Below are 18,433 nucleotides of genomic sequence, written 5' to 3'. Positions count from 1 at the left end.
TAGTTGTCTATTCAGTTTGTTGAGAGAGTTGTCCTTTTTGGTGTTGCACTTCATAATTTTAGCTATAGCTTTTTTATTTTGTACAACCTCTTTAGTTTTGAATTCCACCAGGATGGTTTGTTTTTTGTGTTAGTTTTAATTTTCCTTCTGATAGGCACAGTAGCATCTATGCAGTCATTGACATGGCTATAAAGAGCTTCTTTGAATAATTATGCATATGCTGCTGTGTTATCTGGGTTTGGAAAGGCGTGAAAGTTTGACAGGTTATCGCTAGTAAAATGTAATTTACCTTAGAGTAGATTCTAATGTAAGAGGGTTTGCTGGGTTTACAGAACTGATTCTGATTTTGAAGAAGACTGCTTTGTGGTCTGACCTAACCAGAGGGGCAAGACACTGTGGGCCAGTGTTTCAGCATTATCCTATGTTTTTAAGTACCAGGTCCGGTATGTTTGTACTGCTAGTAAGTATGTACACTAACTGGTCAGGAGTGTTTTTTTGTTTACAAAGTCTTGCAATTTCACCACCTGCAAATTTAGGATCATGTAGGATTACCTGATTATATAGGGGTATTTAAAGTCCCCCATGAGTATGGTACTTGGTTGAATGGTGAGCATCTCTAATAAGGCTAATTATGAGCTTTGGGTTTTATGCGACATACAGGGTGACCTATAGCTTGATAGGATATATTGGTATCGTTTCAGAGGTGTTTTTATAAGGAAAATATGTTTTCTAGGTGTATGTGTCTTTACTGGGAACTGCTAACTACTGCTGCATGATTCACAGTGGTGTACAAATGCTCCAAATTTATACAGGCACTTAAAACACAGGAAACTGGCTTCTAATTCCTCTAGCGAATAAAATGAATACACATACAGTTTTCTGATGTGTTCCCCAACTCCAGTATACCATGCCACCACCTACCCCCACTAAATGGACTATCCTAGCATTGTTAATGAAAATCGCAAAAAGGATTGCTTGATACTGTAATGTTACCACAAAGCAACTTAAACAAATTACCTGGACAAGGTGGTTAAAATGATTGAAAGTACAAACCAAAAAATAAAGCAAAAATAGAACAGTAGCACTGTAAAACAGTTAACTGAAGTGCAAAACAATAAAATAAATCTTTTTTCTCCCAACGTGGGAACATAATTAACTCAGGACCCTCTCAAAGTGTGTGAAGGGTACCAAGCAGATGAGAGCTCTGGGAAAATGAGTAGGATGCAATTTGAAGTGAAGGAGGTATACTCATGAGGTGCACTGGTTTTCTAGACAGGCACTCAATGTTATGTATTGATGGAAAACAAGCTGCAGTTGTACAGCGATTAGCATTGCCGTCTCACAGCAAGATGTTCTCCAGTTTGATCCTCGGCTGGGGTGCCTTCTGTGTGGAGTCTGCATGCCCTTCCTGTGGTCTCATTGATTTCCTCCGGTTGCCTCCCACATCCCAAAGACATGCTGTAGGTGGATTGGACACTCTAAATTGGCCCTAGGCATGAGGGATCTAATCAAATAAAACCAATATTAGAGCTTCAATCCTATGACTCTGAGGTACAGGTGAATGAACCCAGGTAGGTTAGAATTTCACAAACTGTAGATTAATGTTGCAGTTTGTGTATTGGGGGGGATGGGTGGAGCAGATACAAAGAACAGGGAAACAGAATGGCACTGTAATTCACTATGCACAACTTCTATCAGTAACTTCTGCCTTGCAGACAGTTGTTTTGAACATCATATCCCTTACTTACCAATGATCACAGTCATAAATCGCACTGTGGCAGGAAAAATAACAACTGTCTGATAGCATGGCTATCATGCAGAATAAATATATATTTCAGAAGTAAAATGCTAAGCGCATCTGCTTGACTTTCTTCCTTTTGTCTTTAAATCTTCGAGTGGAAATACATGTTCATTGTGTGTCTCATTGTAATGCCATATGTGCGGTGTTCAGATCTTGTGAAGGTGCTGTCCGAATGGAAGTAGGGATCTTTACTGTCATCATTTTACTTGTATAAACTCACATAGTTGAGAAACTATTTCATTGATTTATGAGTAATGTTATTTTTTGATTATACTCTTTGAGTGACAGTTGGTATTGTGCATCAGTACTAGTCACCAATGCCCTTTACTGAACGATAGTTCTGATCCTATGGCAAAAACTCAGAATGTAGCTATTGGTCACATAAATGAGACTAGTGACTGTGTGCCTGACATATCAGTTTTGACATGACCGAATACAGAAGATTACAACTGTGTAGTTATTGAATAAACTCCTTGTGTTAATGAATTATGCTTGTCAACCTGGAATCATAAAAAATCTGGACAAAGGCACATGAAAAGTAGGTACAACTGACCAAAAGTCTGTATACTGATTAGCATAAAATTTGCATACATGATTATCTTCCCACACAAATGGATTTGTGGGATACCAACTTTTAATCATAACTCTGAACGTCATAGCACAAGAAGTCTGGACACAGTTAAAATAATGGGGGGACAACAGCTCAAAAACAGGGACTGATTTTAAATATTGTTATAAAATTAGAAAGTTGCTAGAATAACAGGATTTATATTAGCACATATTTTCTGAAGGATATGAAGTTTGAGACTCAAACGTCTGCCATTATTTAATTACTTCAAACCCCAGTGATTTACTAGAATAACACTAATTGTATGAGGAACAGATCAAAAATATGAGGCAAAAATCTGGATATTCTGCAAAAATCTGGATAATTGTATAAGAAAGATGTGCTGATTATTGGCTCATGGTGAGGTAGGAGTCCTTTGACTAGTATTCTGCACGTGTGCGTGCGTGTGTGTGTGTGTGTGTGTGTGTGTGTGTGTGTGAGATGTGATTCACACACACACACACACACACACACACACAAGCTAAAATATACAAAGTTAAGCCTTTTTTATACTTTTTAACAATTTGTCACCATACATTATAGCAAATAATTCATGAGTGGCTGGGGTTAACTACAAATATTAACCATTTATACTGTTGCCAGATTAAAGTAGGTGACATCTTGATCTTCAGTTTTATTGCTAGTTTTGCTCAACAGCATCTGAAAGAGTTAACTAATAAGTAACCCTGGCAACTCCATGCATTAACATTAGTATTGCACATCACCATATTGTTACCTGTGCGAGCACATAAAGCATCATTTATATTTACTAGGATTCCAGTACCTGAATCTGTAGCTTTGTATCTGTTATATTATGTGTTTGAACCAAATAGCTGAACAAAATTGATTAAGACCTCCTGAACATTCACTACAAAAAATCATACTTATGTTGTAGACTGCCTGCTCTTCCTAAAACAACCTAGTCTGAAAGATAGATATTGTTATACAGAATAGCCTGCTATTTTGCTGCATCTCATTTTATTTGCTGTATTTCTGGGAAACCATATCGCAGTGCAATATTTTATTATTTTATTTTTCATTTTCATTGGGTAATTATTTTTTTTTAATTCATGATGCAGTTCATTAACTCATAAAATTAACCCTATGTAATCAGTTAGCTGCCAGATGTTTAGTTATTTGGTAAAAAAAATCTTAAGACAATCAACCCTAACACAAATTATGTTATCTGTATGGGTTGTTGAAGCATGATCTGTAATTTATGCTGCTCCTGTCTTCCTTTTGAAATAAGTTGCCTTTACCTGTCTTGCAGTCTTCTTCCAAACCAACCTTTAACATCCTTCTGGATTACTGGATGGGTGATTGCTAATTTGCATTGTGGACACGTGGAGAAAGTCTGCTTAATGAAAGCCTTTTTAGTGTCCCACCTGCATTAGGTGATGTGACTGAGCTTCTCAATGGTCCCCTTGGTTGTAAGGTTAGTAAGAACCTATGAACCTAAGAGGAAACCTTAGTGAATCACAATGTCTGAAAACATCTGTTTTTGAAAAAGGTAGCCTATTTTCTTAGACAGCCACTGCATGCATGCTGAAACAAACAATGTTCTGCTTCCTATTAGAAGTAGCAGTAATATCATGGTACAGAAACAAGTAGCATATGTAGAAGGAAAGAAAGAAATGAGTTTAAAACCCAGGTCAGGCTATAAAATAGTCAAAGAAGGGGATAATAATGCAGTCCCTACCCGTCCCATACTCCCATGTCTCTCTGCTTATTCTTGCACTATCTGCATTATTATCTGACTACGCCTCCTCATTTGCAGCTCCCAAATGCAAGTGCAATACTATTTAAAAGGATTGAAAGAGTCAGACAATGTCCATTACTCCATTCCGTTTTTTTTTTTTTTTTTTTTTTTTTACCTTGAGGAGGAAGTTGAATCACTGGAGAGAAATTTCCTCATCCTGAGATGATTCCTGATCCTGACTGCTGTTGTGTACAGTACTTTTCCTGTGACCCTCCTCATCCTGGCTGACCAGGTCTCTGGGGTCACTCTGCTCTAGGATGAGATCCCTGGAGTTTTGTAGGGTTGCAGGTACTTGTTGCTCCTTCATAGCTTGGCTGCGTGGGTGCCACTGGCATAAGCTAAAACAGAACGAATGCAGAAGTTTAACACTTTAAAGAAAAACGGCTTTACAGTTCCTGTCCTGTTCCTCCACTCTACTTGCTATATGCTGTACAGTGCTGCTGCCAGCTGCACAAGACTACAAGTCCCAGTCCCACTAGTCTACTGCGAATGTAGTTCAGCCACTGTATGTTTAAAACAAAAAAAAGGTCAAAGCCAGGAGAGCCCTATTCCGATAGGGTGGCAGTCTCCCTCATGAAGCTGACAACATCGCACATGCCCTGCACATGATAACATCAGTGACAACTTCAAAAAAAAAAAAAATTAGAAAAAATTGGGAATTAAAGGGGCCACTTGAGAATTCGTGGCACCCCATTATTTGGACCTCAAAACTGGTAAATACCAAGGAATTTGGTATGGTTAAGATGCATGTAATTATGTTCTGACTGACAGTGAATAGATCTGAATCCACATTAGCAATAGTATACTTTTATGTGGTATGATACATGGGATCCTTTTTTTCTGTATTGCAGTATAAGCCACACCTGCATTTCATAATGGTAATATTGCAATATCAATGAATACTGTGGCTGCTAAACCTGATAATGTCACCTATTTATCACCCAAAGTGATTATATCACTAATTATTGTAATACCATGCCTCTGTATGCATGCTGTGGAAGAGAAAGTAGATAGTCATTCCATGAAGAAATAAAACATGCCAGGACACAATTTAGTTCAATATAAAGTATACAGCAATACAACTTTCTAAACATTGTAAACACTGCTTCAGTGTCTTATCTCTATAATGATCAATAATAAATCAGTCTGCAATATGCTGGAGTGAACATCCATTCCTGTACGCTCTGTGTGGCCTTTTCCTCAATGTTTATTCTCTCATAGATGTAACTGGAAACATTTGCTCTGGGAGTGTAATGAGTTGTCAGGTTTCAAAAGTTCCCTGCACAGTACTCTGTTAGAAATATTGGGTGAACAAATGGGTCTAACTAAGGAAAAGACTCTTTTGAGCTAGGACAGTAGGTCTATTTCCAGTCAAGTACACATTTGTACTCCTTACATTAAACACTTGGAGTTAATACACAGCGCTCGGAAATTATGTTCCATCCTGTACAACTGAAGAAAAAATGTACATAAAAACAACACAGAAGAACAACAATATCATACAGATGATTTCATATTTTTCTGTCACACTGTTAACATTATGAATGTTATAAACTATTCCTGAGTGCATGCCCAGAGGACGATATCATTTAAAATGTAATTCAGATATCCTCACTGTGGAGCACACACACACACACACACACACATATATATATATATATATATATATATATATATATATATATTGACCAACACACATGGCTATGTATTACCATGATATTTCTCATTAAAGAATATATTTGACCAACACACATGGCTATGTATTACTGTAATATTTCCCATGTAAGCTGGACTTTAAAGAATATATATTAACCAACACACATGGCTAAGTATTACTGCGATATTTATCACATAAGCTGGACGTTAAAGAATATATATTGACCAACGCACATGATTAAGTATTACTGTGATATTTCTCACATAAGCTGGACATTAAAGAAATAATGCATGCATTTATTCTAGCTGATGTCTGCACTTTCTGTCACACAATTGCAGTTTTCTATGGTCTCCGTCATCAAGCTGGTGCATTGAAGGACTGATTTGGGTGCCAATTCCCTGCTATTTTACTGTGATACTTGAAGAGAACACATGGTAGGTGACAGAGAGCAAAGTGCTCCATTTAGAGCACGTAGCTGGTATCAGGAGGAGTCAACGATTTTAGTAGCTCTCCTTGTAAAATATTACAGCTGAAGGCTTTTGCAGGGTGACTGTCCTGGTTTCAGTACAAGGGTCAGGCTTGGAATAGCTTAGCCAAGTCTGTCACCCATATAAATGCATCCTGCACATGACAAACAGTGCTGTCACCATTATAGTGACTTAAAAGGTGAAAACAGGCCCTACTTAGCCAATGGGAGAACTATTATAGATCCCACAACCACCTCAGCTGTGTAACTATATTGGCCTATAACCAGGGAATACACTTCCATGACTTGGCAATGCAAATAAGCAATCATATTTTTTCTGTTATCTGTAATTTCTGCAGAGTTTGAAGGAAATAGGGAAGCACATCAAGAGAGACTGTAATGCCTCAGAGAAGCACAGGGTAAGTATAGGTTCAGGTATGATTTATTGCCATTTTATGATAGCACTGATTTTATAAATAAGTTATCAATTATGTGAACATCAGTCCACAAGACTACATCTACTCTACAATAGCAAATTGTATAAACCTGTAAAATTAGCTCATACAACATTGCAGTAGTCAAAAGTTAAGTAAATCTTGATGCCTATGGGTTCAAATTCAGACAACAAAAATTACTCTTTGCATTATTTAAGATTTTGTATGTGTAATCAATAATGCAAAATACCATGAGCTCATTTCACGTGTATGTAATGACATGTTCTGCTTAAACCAGCTTTCAAATAATAATTCTTTTTGTACAACGTTTATAACAGTGAGAGCCATTGAGACTAACCTTTATGAAATGTATGACCTCGCAGTCATATCTGGATGTAAATATTTTTAAAATGCATGTGGAATATGTAGTGATAGAGACATACTGCAATTACATGAGATTTATGGAAATTGTTCTCTTTTGTCTCTCCCCATCCCCCTATCTTGTCATCTGTTTTATAATTTATTTTTACTTTCATTACATTTGAAAAATCATTCCTGCTACGTCAGGATCACCAACACAGGGAACTTGACCAGCCACAGCTGCTCAAACCACCATCCATCCACAGGTGGCTGCAGTGGCACCACAACAGGCAGCACAGGCACCCAGCACTTCTGGATCACAACCGGGCAGCATTGCCTCCACAACCATTATTAGAGGACGGCTGTAAATGCTTGATCATCCATAACCAATCCATGCACTACCTCCATCATCTGCCTCAGGTAGCTCAGCCCTGGGGGTTTGTGCAGTGGTATAGACTGGGACTAGTACCAATGGAGGTAGCAATTATATCATTCAATAAAAGCTGACAGGGATGCTGAAATAAATTACAGAGAGGGACCTCAGTGCCTGCTTCAACAGTATGGAAAGGATCCTGGAACAAATTGCCAGATTATTACCCCATCCATCGCTGCCTCAGGTGTCTGTGACAGGACACAGTGGTGATAGCCCTGTGAGCAAGGACTAGATTCCCACTATATTCACACTGGGCATGAATATGCCTCCAAAGTCTATAGCATAACCCCAATCTTGGTGTCCCATACTCCCTTGTGTCCATCAACATCACCATCTGTCTTGCATGTCTTGTAAGTCAGCTACCTAACCTACCCTACACACCTACCCATCTTATTCCAATTTCTTCCAAACATAAATGAAGATGGAAACTATCCCACAAAAAAATAAATAAATAAAATATGCAGCACACGTAACTCTCAGCTTCGCATCTGTGTATGTGTATAATGCATTTGATTTTGCCCATTTTTTCAAAAACATTATTAGTTTATTGTTCACACATCTTTTATAATGTTACTATCCAAATTTCCCAAATTCTTTGTACAACTATAATGTTAGTTTATGAAAAACTGGATAACTATGGTCCTCTCCCACCACCACCCTGCACATTCTTTAATTATTCACCAAGTAACCTGCACTCTGCTTGTACCTCATTCTCACCAACCCCATTTCACATCTATAACCTGGTCAAAAAATAGGTTCTGAAAACACACACATAAGTCATGAATCTCCTATAAATAGAAATAGCTTCATCTTTCCACATCATTTGCATGGCACTTGGCATCAAGCAGCATTGCTACCCATACTTATGTAATGGTAAGTGCATCTTCCCATTACATGGCAAAAACTGATTAGATTTTGCCTTCATCAACTTTCATATGTTGCTTCTCATGCTACTCTGCTTACCACCACTGTGTGACAGAAATCAGAGATCACCATGAGGAGGCAGTCATTATTACATGTATAACAGGCTCAAATGTTTAATGTACTCATGATGGAATGTTTGAATTATCACTACAGCATGCTGTTAATTGTTAGTTAAAGTTAGTTAAATAGTAGGCTAATGACCTCCATGGCCTTTCTAAGCCTAGCCATGCAATCCAACCCAATTGTGCCCTATGTATCATGGGCATTTATTAGGAGGGGGTATGTTATTTAGGGAGTTTTTAGAGGTTAAGTGGGGCGGTATGTTAGTTTGGGCATTACTGTCTGCCTCTGTCTATCAGAGGCATGGGGACCAGACCCATGAGGAATTTCCAATTTCCCATCCATTGGAAAGGTTACGCTTCAATAGGGTTAGGGATGGACTCTGCTTGACATGGATGTGGAGCCTGTTCCATCATGGGGATCTTCTGAGGTACATATCTGTCTAGCCAACATGTCTTATTTATGTGACAAGCAAAATTTTAATCCTTGGATCTAGTGGTTCTGGTGCTGTTCATTTTGCAGATGTGCAAAAGGTCCATCAGAGCTGGATCAGAGGATGTCTTGTATCCCAGGCATAGATCATCTCTCAGTAACCTGCAAGAGACAGAGTAAAGAGACAGGGTTTTAAGGTGAGCTGTATAGTGCAATGTGTTTATACCCTGGATCCTCTGGTAAGGAATCTTTGTGGACATTCCAACTGTCGGATATGTTTGTTCAGGTCTATGCTGAAGGGGACATTATACTCAATGATAGGTCTGATAAGGGCCAAATAAACTGACACTATGACGTCCTTGCACCTAGCTAAGTGCCATGCCATTACTTATACGTTGTGGGACATATAATGATTGTCTCACTACCTTAGCCACATGTTGGTCAAAGGCCAGATTAGCATCTACATATGTTCCCAGATCCCTGACTACTGGATCAACTCTTAGGGGTATCTTATTGATGGAGTAATTAGCCTGGGTGGCAGTTTTCCCAAAAGGCACTATAATGCATTTCCTGGCATTGAATTTTAGTCTGTGACTTGGAATCAGTCATTAGTCTGTGTTAGACCCTCTTGTAAGATGTCTGTGTCATGGGAAGGAATCTATGATAGCTCCCAATTTGCAATCATCTATCAACATGGTCAGCCAAAGGTCCTTGACATTAGCCTTAACCTCTGAGAAGTGAATGCCAAATAGGAGCAGTCCCATCAGAAGCCCTGAGGTATCCTGCTGGTGGCCAGTCTCTTAACTGAGGTGATATCACTAATCCTGACTTTCTGGGTCCTGTCTATAAGCAAGCTGACAATCCAGGAAGCTATGTTGGAGTTTATGCCCAGTTCAGTGAGTTTGGTAACTATACCAGATTGGTGTATCTCATAGAACTTCTTAGCCAGGTCCAGGTAGACAGTATGCACCATTTTCCCCTCACCCATTGCCTTGATGACCTTCTCAGAAAAAGTACACCAGGTTTACTAGGCATGATCTTTCCTTGACAAAGCCAAATTGGGTTGGGTCCTGTGTATGAAGGCCGCCTATGTCATTGCAGATCATTTCCATGATAATTGATTCCATGGCTTAGCATATTAGACTAGTCAGACTAGTAGGTCTGTAGTTTCCAGGGTTGGTTGATGATACACCCTTGCACAGTACGAAAACTGTTTAAGTCCTCCATTGTTGTGGTAGAAAGCCTGTTTTGAGGCTATAGTTGAAAAGTGACTCAATTTGTCCTGATAGGTTATATTTCCAATATTGTCAAGTATCACTGAGGCTGTGTTATTGATCTTAGTGAGTGCCAACAGGACCTGCTCCCTGTTAATATCTGGAGGGACTATGCTAGTAGGTATTTCATGGAGGGAGGTGAGGGGAATGAGGGGACTTTGAGCTAAATTTGTCAGCCAGCAAATGTGCTATGTCACTATGCTCAGTGAAGGTGGCATCATTAACCATCAGTTTGACACATTCATGTGTGCTGCCTTTGAAGTTTTGGACATAGCTTTAGAAAGCCTTCCAGTTGTCTTTAGCCAGTAAGGCTATCTTGACTTTGCAACTGACCTTGTTAGATTTAATTAGTCATCTTACTTTCTTGTTTAGTTTAATTAGAGAGCTCCTATCATTATGGGAGTTGCCCTTCGTGATTTTAGCTATGACTTTTTTCATTTTGTTATATACTCCATTGAGGTTAGGATTCCACCAGTGTAGTTTGTTCTTAGAGTTTGTTTTGGGCTTACTGCTAGTAAGTACAGCAGCCTCTATACAGCCATTTGCATGGTTGTAAAGGGTCTTAGCAATTCTGCATAGGTTGTTGTGAACTCAAGGTTAGGAGGGGCATTGAATTTTCCTAAACCATTGCTTAATAGGGAGTAGTTTGCTTTGGAACAGTTCCTAACTATTACAAGATTTGCTGGGTATACTGAAGTGATTTTTATTTTGAAGGACAAAGCTTTGTGGTCCAACCTCACCAGTGAGGACATGACAATGGGGGAGGTTCAGCACTCTCCCATACTGTTGAGTACTAGGTCCAATATGTTTGAACCTCTGTTGGGTGTGTGCACTATCCGGTCAAGAGTATTTGTTTTAATAAAGTCCAGAAATCTTTGTTCATATGTGTATGAGGCAGTGTATCTTCTAGGTATGAGCTATGGGATTCTAGGGATGTAGACAGTTGTGAAGTGTGATCCACATATTTTTGTTATCTGATACACAAAGCATATACTCTCCTTCATACATTGGTGAAACTCACTTTAACTGTGTGATTTCTAATAACTGGGAAATGACTTCCTCTGTGGTGTGAACAGATCTTCAGAGTTTTGAGTGTGGTTGGCAGGTGCTTGAATCTGCTATTGTGTAAAAATATTTTAATTATATAATCTGACCTAGTGAAGAAGTTGATGGATATGTTACTCTCTCATCACCATCCTGCTTCTTTCTGAATTACTCAATCAATGTCACAGTTTCAGTTTGCTCTCAGTTTCCAATGCTGCTTTAAAAACGCCATTTCACACTTTTCATCTTGTGAAAAAATAGATTCACACACCACAAACATGGTCAAAAATGACCAATAGACAGACATTTCTCTCTGTCTGTCCTCAGCATTTACATGATGCTTGGCATCAATGGAAAATGTATTCTTCTTTTTGGCGTGTAGCAAAACCCCAGAAAATAATTACACAAGTTAATATTTTGCCATTGGTGGCACAAATGCACTTGGCAGCAATGCACTTCTGTAAGCAATTCTGACTGAGTGAAAGTAATGTCAGGGGCATCTGATACATGTTTATACTTTATTGGGTCAATGTATACATGACATGAGGAGTCTGTTGCAATGCAGCTGCTGTAATACTGCATGTAAATGAGTGTCAGCATCTCTCATATTTCCCTTCCAAGTGTGTTCCATTGAACTGTTATCATTACAAACATATTTGCAGACTGGTATAACTGAGTGCAGTATATGTCTTTATCATCTATGCCTTGTAATTACCTTGCACACCATATACAAATCACAAAAGCTTGTCACTGATGCAAACATAAACACAAGACTTACCTCCACTGATATGGAAATTAATAGTTTGGAATGCATGAGTGGCATTCCACTATGTGGCATTTGCCACTATCACCCAATACCTGCCTATTCAGTACCTTTTAGTGTCACACACACATATATATATAATTTTCTACCACAACACAAAACAATTAATGTGAAGTATGTGATGTTTGAGTCATAGTTATAGTTTCTCTGCTTGACAAGCCACATTATTCATCCCCCAGACATGTGTTGTGGACTGTACAGCTATGGGCTTTTTGACACTTACAATGAGACTTCTCCTGTGGCATCATCACTTAATGCACAGTTCTAGAGAATGTGGACTTAGATATTATAATTATAGTTTCACTGCTTGACAAACCACATTGCCTATCCGCCCAGACATGTGCTGTGTACTGTACAACTATGGGCTTTTTGAAACTTGCAATAAAACTTCTCCTGTGGCATCATCACTTAATGCACAGTTCTAGAGAATGTGGACTTATATAAGCAGATGTTTAAATATGGCAATGTCTAAATACTGTGAGTGCATAGGAAAATGGTGGCAGGCAGGCTTGGCTTATTCAACATATGTGGTATGAATAATTTAACCTTGTTGAGACATTTATAAGGCTACTGGGTTTAGATCTCCCAAACACCCTTTTAAGGAAAACATAACCATTCAAAGATACTGCCCAATTTATCCCTTCTAGTGTGTGCTTTCTGAAAACTGTAATAAGAGTTTTTCTGTGGCATTAGCAATGACTACATAGTTCTATAGAATATGGACTTAGATAGGCAGGTTTCAGATCTGGCAATGTGCAACTACTGTGATTAGTAACAGTCATAAGTGGCTTATCCAAGAGATCTGATGTGTACAAATCAGTTTAGTGGAAATATTTTCAGTGGGAGAGAGAAAGCCCAAGTTTTGTGCTCCCTTTTCGGGAAGCCATATGCATTTCAATTCAACACCCAAATTATCACTTCAGATGTGTTTTCTGACAACTGTAATATGGCTTATTCTGTAACATCTGACGTTTATGCACAGATCTATAAGTGGACTTAGAGATGAAGGTGTTTGAACTGGGCAATGTGCAACTACTATGAGTGTATAACTAAACATTAACAAGAAAAAATGGCTTATTAAGTGTGTAACCAAACAGTAACAAGAAGGAGTGGCTTATCCAAGGCATCTGATGTATATAAAGCAACTTATTGGAAAGATTTACAATGGGAGAGAGAAAGACCAGGTTTTATAATCCCTTTTAGGGAAGCCATATGCATTCCAACACAATGCTCAAGTTATCCCACCAAGTATGTGTGTGTTTTGAAAAATATGATATGATTTTTTTTCTGTGGCATCGGAGGTTAATGCATAGTTTTGTAATCCTTTGTTAGGGAAGCCGTATGCATTCCAAACACATTAAGTCATCCCTACAAGTGTGTGCTTTCTGACAACTGTGATATGATTTCTTCTGTGGTGTCAGAGGTTAATGCAAAGTTCTTAAAAATGTGGACTAAGGTTGGTGTTTGGATATGGAAATGTGCAAGTAAATACTAACAGAAATGAATGTATTAGTCAGGGGACGTGATGCATAACATTCAATTTAGCAGCAACATTACCACAGAGGAAAGGTTTTAATCCTCCATTTTTAAATGACCCCATATGCATTCAAACGCCCTTCTCAAGATATCTCTTCTAATGTTTGCTTTCTCACCACTATGGTAGGAAGTCTTCACTGGTGTCAGCAGTTACTGCATAACTTAGAGTTAGGTATACATGGCTATGAAGCTGACTGACTGTAAGTAGAATGACATACATTACCAACTGATAGACTGAAATGCCTTACTGCACTGGTGTTATTTGTAAAATTCCACTTAGTGCTACCATTTACACATGGAGAAGGTTATGATTCCTCTCTTTTGAGGGAAGCCATATGTACTACATCACATTGCTAAGGTTATCCCTTCAACTGTGTATTTTTTCACAATTGGAATCTGACTAATTGTGTGGCATCATCAGCTAATGTACAGGGCAAGAAAATGGTGACTTATGTAGGCAGATGTTCAAATCCCATAAACTATAACTTGTATCAAAGTGTTCAAAATCAAGTGGTAACAGCCAAGAAATGATTACTTATGGGATGTTGATATGTATGACATGAATTTGCCTTTGGCTGCATGGTTGTTCTGATACTCATGCAGTGGATGTTAAAGTTGATGCCTGGGGGACATCAACAGTGTTATAGGCCCGAGTAAAAAATTGTATATCATCTATAGCAGTTTCCACAGTTCACTGTCAACCTGATATGATGTAGCAATTGTCTGTGAGTTATGCTGAATGTTGTGATCCTAGTATTACTGTTGTTTTGTTGCACAATGTCATTTCAGTTATCATTTTCCAAAAATGTTGCAATAACCCTTCAGATGTGTGCTTTCTCAATAATGAGTTAATAGTTTACTATCATATTCCGACTCACAGGCACTTCAGTTATCCTATGATTGACACACTTCTGCGAAAGTCAGAATGTCATATTCCAGTATACCCAACATAAACACCAAACCTAAAAACTCCCTACTGTTATGGACCTAGGAACAAACGTTACCATGGGTCCAGAAGGGGGGCAAGGTTAGACAGTTAGGAACATTGATGCTCAGCATTCCACTATCTGGGATGTAGGGCATCACACAGGTGGACTTGACCACCTGTGAGTCAGAATAATGATAGCAAACTGTATTACCTATTTTTGTGTGTCAGCATGAGCTAATTCACATGCAATATGATTATTACATAGGTAGAAAGGCTTTCCAGTACCATCTGATATATACTAAAGCAGTGCATGATGTAATTCTTGCTATACAATAATGAATTAATTCACATGTGCTGTGGTGACTTCTTCTTGGATATCATACCTTTCACTGCTGTTCTAGTTCTCATATGTAATCATATCTGTATTCATATACAAATGTGAAAGTTGCTAATGAACTTCATCTATGCAACTGTTTTCTGGCAACACCTCCATCACTGTAAATGGGTTTCCTGACATGTCCCACATTTTCCTTGGACATACATTTCACCTCTTATGATTTTCTACATCTCTAATAATTTATGCATTATAATAATATGTTTTCTGTTCCACATAGCATTTGTGTTTCTGTAGCATATCCTTGAGGGTTGTAGTCTATAATGATTTTTATTTGTTGTGTGATTCACTTCCGACTCTTTACAACATCCATGTTACTGCCATAACTGTTATTGTATACAAGTTCAGTACTTGTAGGAAAAGTATGCAAAAGTGCTCCTTACCTTTTTGCAGTTGTCCACCTGGTTATGTTATTATTTTTACAGTATTCCTGCATTGATAGTTTGACAGGTGTCCATGATGGAGTTCAAGACTTTTTTATTAGTTGCACATATTTTCCAAAAACACTCCTGATTTTTACTCCTGAACACTGTGGATGAGAATAACATTGCCAGTGATGTTCAATATGTCCACAAATGTATTCACTGCAATGTGAAACAGTGTAAACATGCTTCTGCAGTTGTTGCTAGACTACTCCTTTCTCACGTATTCCTGATTTGCTTTTCTGTTGTTCTTTGTGCATGTGCTTGCTTCTGTATCTCTAGTTTTTTGTGTACACACATAGGTTGAGTACTTCCATACCTCGATGTGACCATGAGCTGATACTGTGGGCTTAGGCTGCAGCTGATCACCATGTTGTATGTTTGGCTTCCTCCATATTTGATTAGCAATGCTACTCTTTGCACAAATATAGCCAATCAAATTAGGTTCAGTGTGATGTACGCTTGCTGTTAATGAGTCTTCAGGAAATGTTGTTTATTAAAGAAATAAAAAAGCGAGGATTCAGTATGGTGCCAGCATGCTGTATCTCATCACTTATCTAATTATGACTAAATCTGTGAAGCATTTCAGCTGGTCTGTTAGCATAGAGGGATAATTCACTGACTGAAGTTCAGGTTCAGTTAGCAACTCAGGCATCTAACAGAGCAGTAGGGAGGAATGGGAGCTGCCATCCTTGGTGGGTGGATGGCTAGCTTTGTAGCCATCTCCTGTGACACTCCCTAGTGGAGTCTGGGGACTTCACGCTAGGAAGATGTGCCAAATGCAGAGGAGGCTGGAGACAAGGCTGAGCTTCTGCAGAGGCAGGGTGATATGCTGCACATCCCTATTACCTATATACCCTTTGAGCATACCTCACGGTGCTAGTGGGATAGACAGTAATGGGGTAGGACATGAAATGAGCCCTCCTATTGGATGTGAATGGTCAGATCCCACCCCTCAGGATGCCCTCAAGCACCACATTCACCTCAGCCTTACAGAAGTAGTTTTGGAGGGTTAACAGACCCAGCAATGGACATTGGACAATGGGTAGAAAGATTTAGGATGATGCAGAAGGGAGAAAAAATCCTTCAATAAAAAAAGTTTGAAACATTCTTGCACTTTTACATGTTATCCATACATACTCTATTGCTTAATATAAAATTAATATATGAGATTTAGAAGAGAGTACTTTTTGTAAACAAATTCACATATGCATACATGTGTGCTCTACCACTTCTGAGTGCAGAAAACAAATGAATATGTCAGATTTAGACAATAGCACTTTTTGTTAACAAATTCACATATGCATACATGTGGTCTTTAACACTTCTGGCTATAAGTTCTGGGTCCAGAAACAAATATGTTTATAATCTATATTTGCAGTTTTTCACAAAGTTTCTGTTCATTGAAATTTTATACATATCCTTAAAAGATACCACATTAATATTCCTATATAAAGAATGAAATTAGAAATAACATTTTATAGTAATTTGCTGCAGTTCTTTCCAAAGACGTTAGGAATTAAAAATATATTTCTCTCACTTCTCAATTTACAGGTGTGTGTGTGTGTGTGTGTGTGTGTGTGTGTGTGTGTGTGTGTGTGTGTGTGTGTGTGTGTGTATCTCAACATATGGTTGTGGCATTACACATTTATCAATTTTTCTCTTAACCCACCACACTGTGAGAGTTCAAAACTGTTACTTCCGTGTAAAAAAGCTAAAATGATTACAGACCAAAAAAAGAAAAACTAAATGAATGAAAACACATCATGTTCACACCACTAGTGACTGGGTTGCAGTTGAATAAGAAACATTTGGAGGTGCAAGTTCAGTTTCTGTAAATAGCAACATTCTGAATGCTGCACTTCCTGTGGCATCAAAAAATATAAAATTCACTGTAATGTGATACATTTTTTTCTTTCTACAAGATAATGAGTCATGGTCTTGGGACTGATAACTAGAAAAAGAAAAAGATAGTAATGAATGGTGACAACATTTTCATTCCAGCAATCAACATAAAAAAACAACAAAAGAATACTACATTTGTGAATAATATCCATATCCTGTCCTTATTCTACCCAAACCTATTAACATATAAACCTATTTATATTAACCTTTTACTTTCCATGGTTCAGCAGGTCATATATTTGTTTGTAATACCTAGATCATAAGAGGATTGTCAGCTTATTTATTTTATGAGCTACATTGATTTTTTTATGCAATTCTTACTCTGTACAGTGCATCGTAAGGTGAAGGGGATGGGACTTCACTCCTGAGGTCACATCTGCTTGAGCTGTTTGTAGATCAGGTGGCTGTAAAAGACCCACAAAATTTATTAAAAAAGTAGGGAGCACCTCGTGTTTACCTTGAAAATAGGCTATGCCTAGATCGGGTGACACAGTCAGTGGAAGTAAAATAAAAATAGAAATAAATGAATAATGATTATGTTATGAAGCTTGTTTTCATTGGAACAACCACCCTAATTCATTCTATACTACTTTGGACATAATTTAGATTTATCAGTACATTGCTAAATTGTACTTATAGCTTTCTTGGGAAGGATATATTTACAACTCCTTCAACGGAAAAAAAAATATATATATATATATATATATATATATATATATATATATATATATACATTCTATCCTTGTCTCCATTTATTGTAAAATATGAAGCACTCCTGCAACTTAGCACCCCCAAGCAAGCTGTGGAATATAATCCTTCTTCTACGTCCTCGAACTCTCACAAGGTCTCCTCCTTGGAGGTTCTTCAAGGTGCTCCTCATTTCTGACTTCACCACTCCTTTCTTTCAGGCCATGCAGACAGTGTTGATTTATTCATTCCTGTTATGTCTTCTCTCCCACACTTTTGGGTCTTTATTTATTTATTATTTTGTACAGCTAATATTTTGTTGGCATCATTGAGAATGTTGGCTATCACAACCTGCACACTGCAGTCCAGGAGTAGTCCCAACAGCTGGGAAGAATAACTGTTTTTCTGTTTCTTCCAGTTTAATTTCATGACCCTTAATTTCTTGACTGCCTTCTCATACAGAATCACAGACTTTGGATCATATGAT

This window comes from Protopterus annectens, chromosome 2.part1, assembly GCF_019279795.1.
Source record: "Protopterus annectens isolate FY-2018-M chromosome 2.part1, PAN1.0, whole genome shotgun sequence".
Classification (NCBI taxonomy): domain Eukaryota; kingdom Metazoa; phylum Chordata; order Ceratodontiformes; family Protopteridae; genus Protopterus; species Protopterus annectens.
This window is presented reverse-complemented; position numbering follows the sequence as displayed.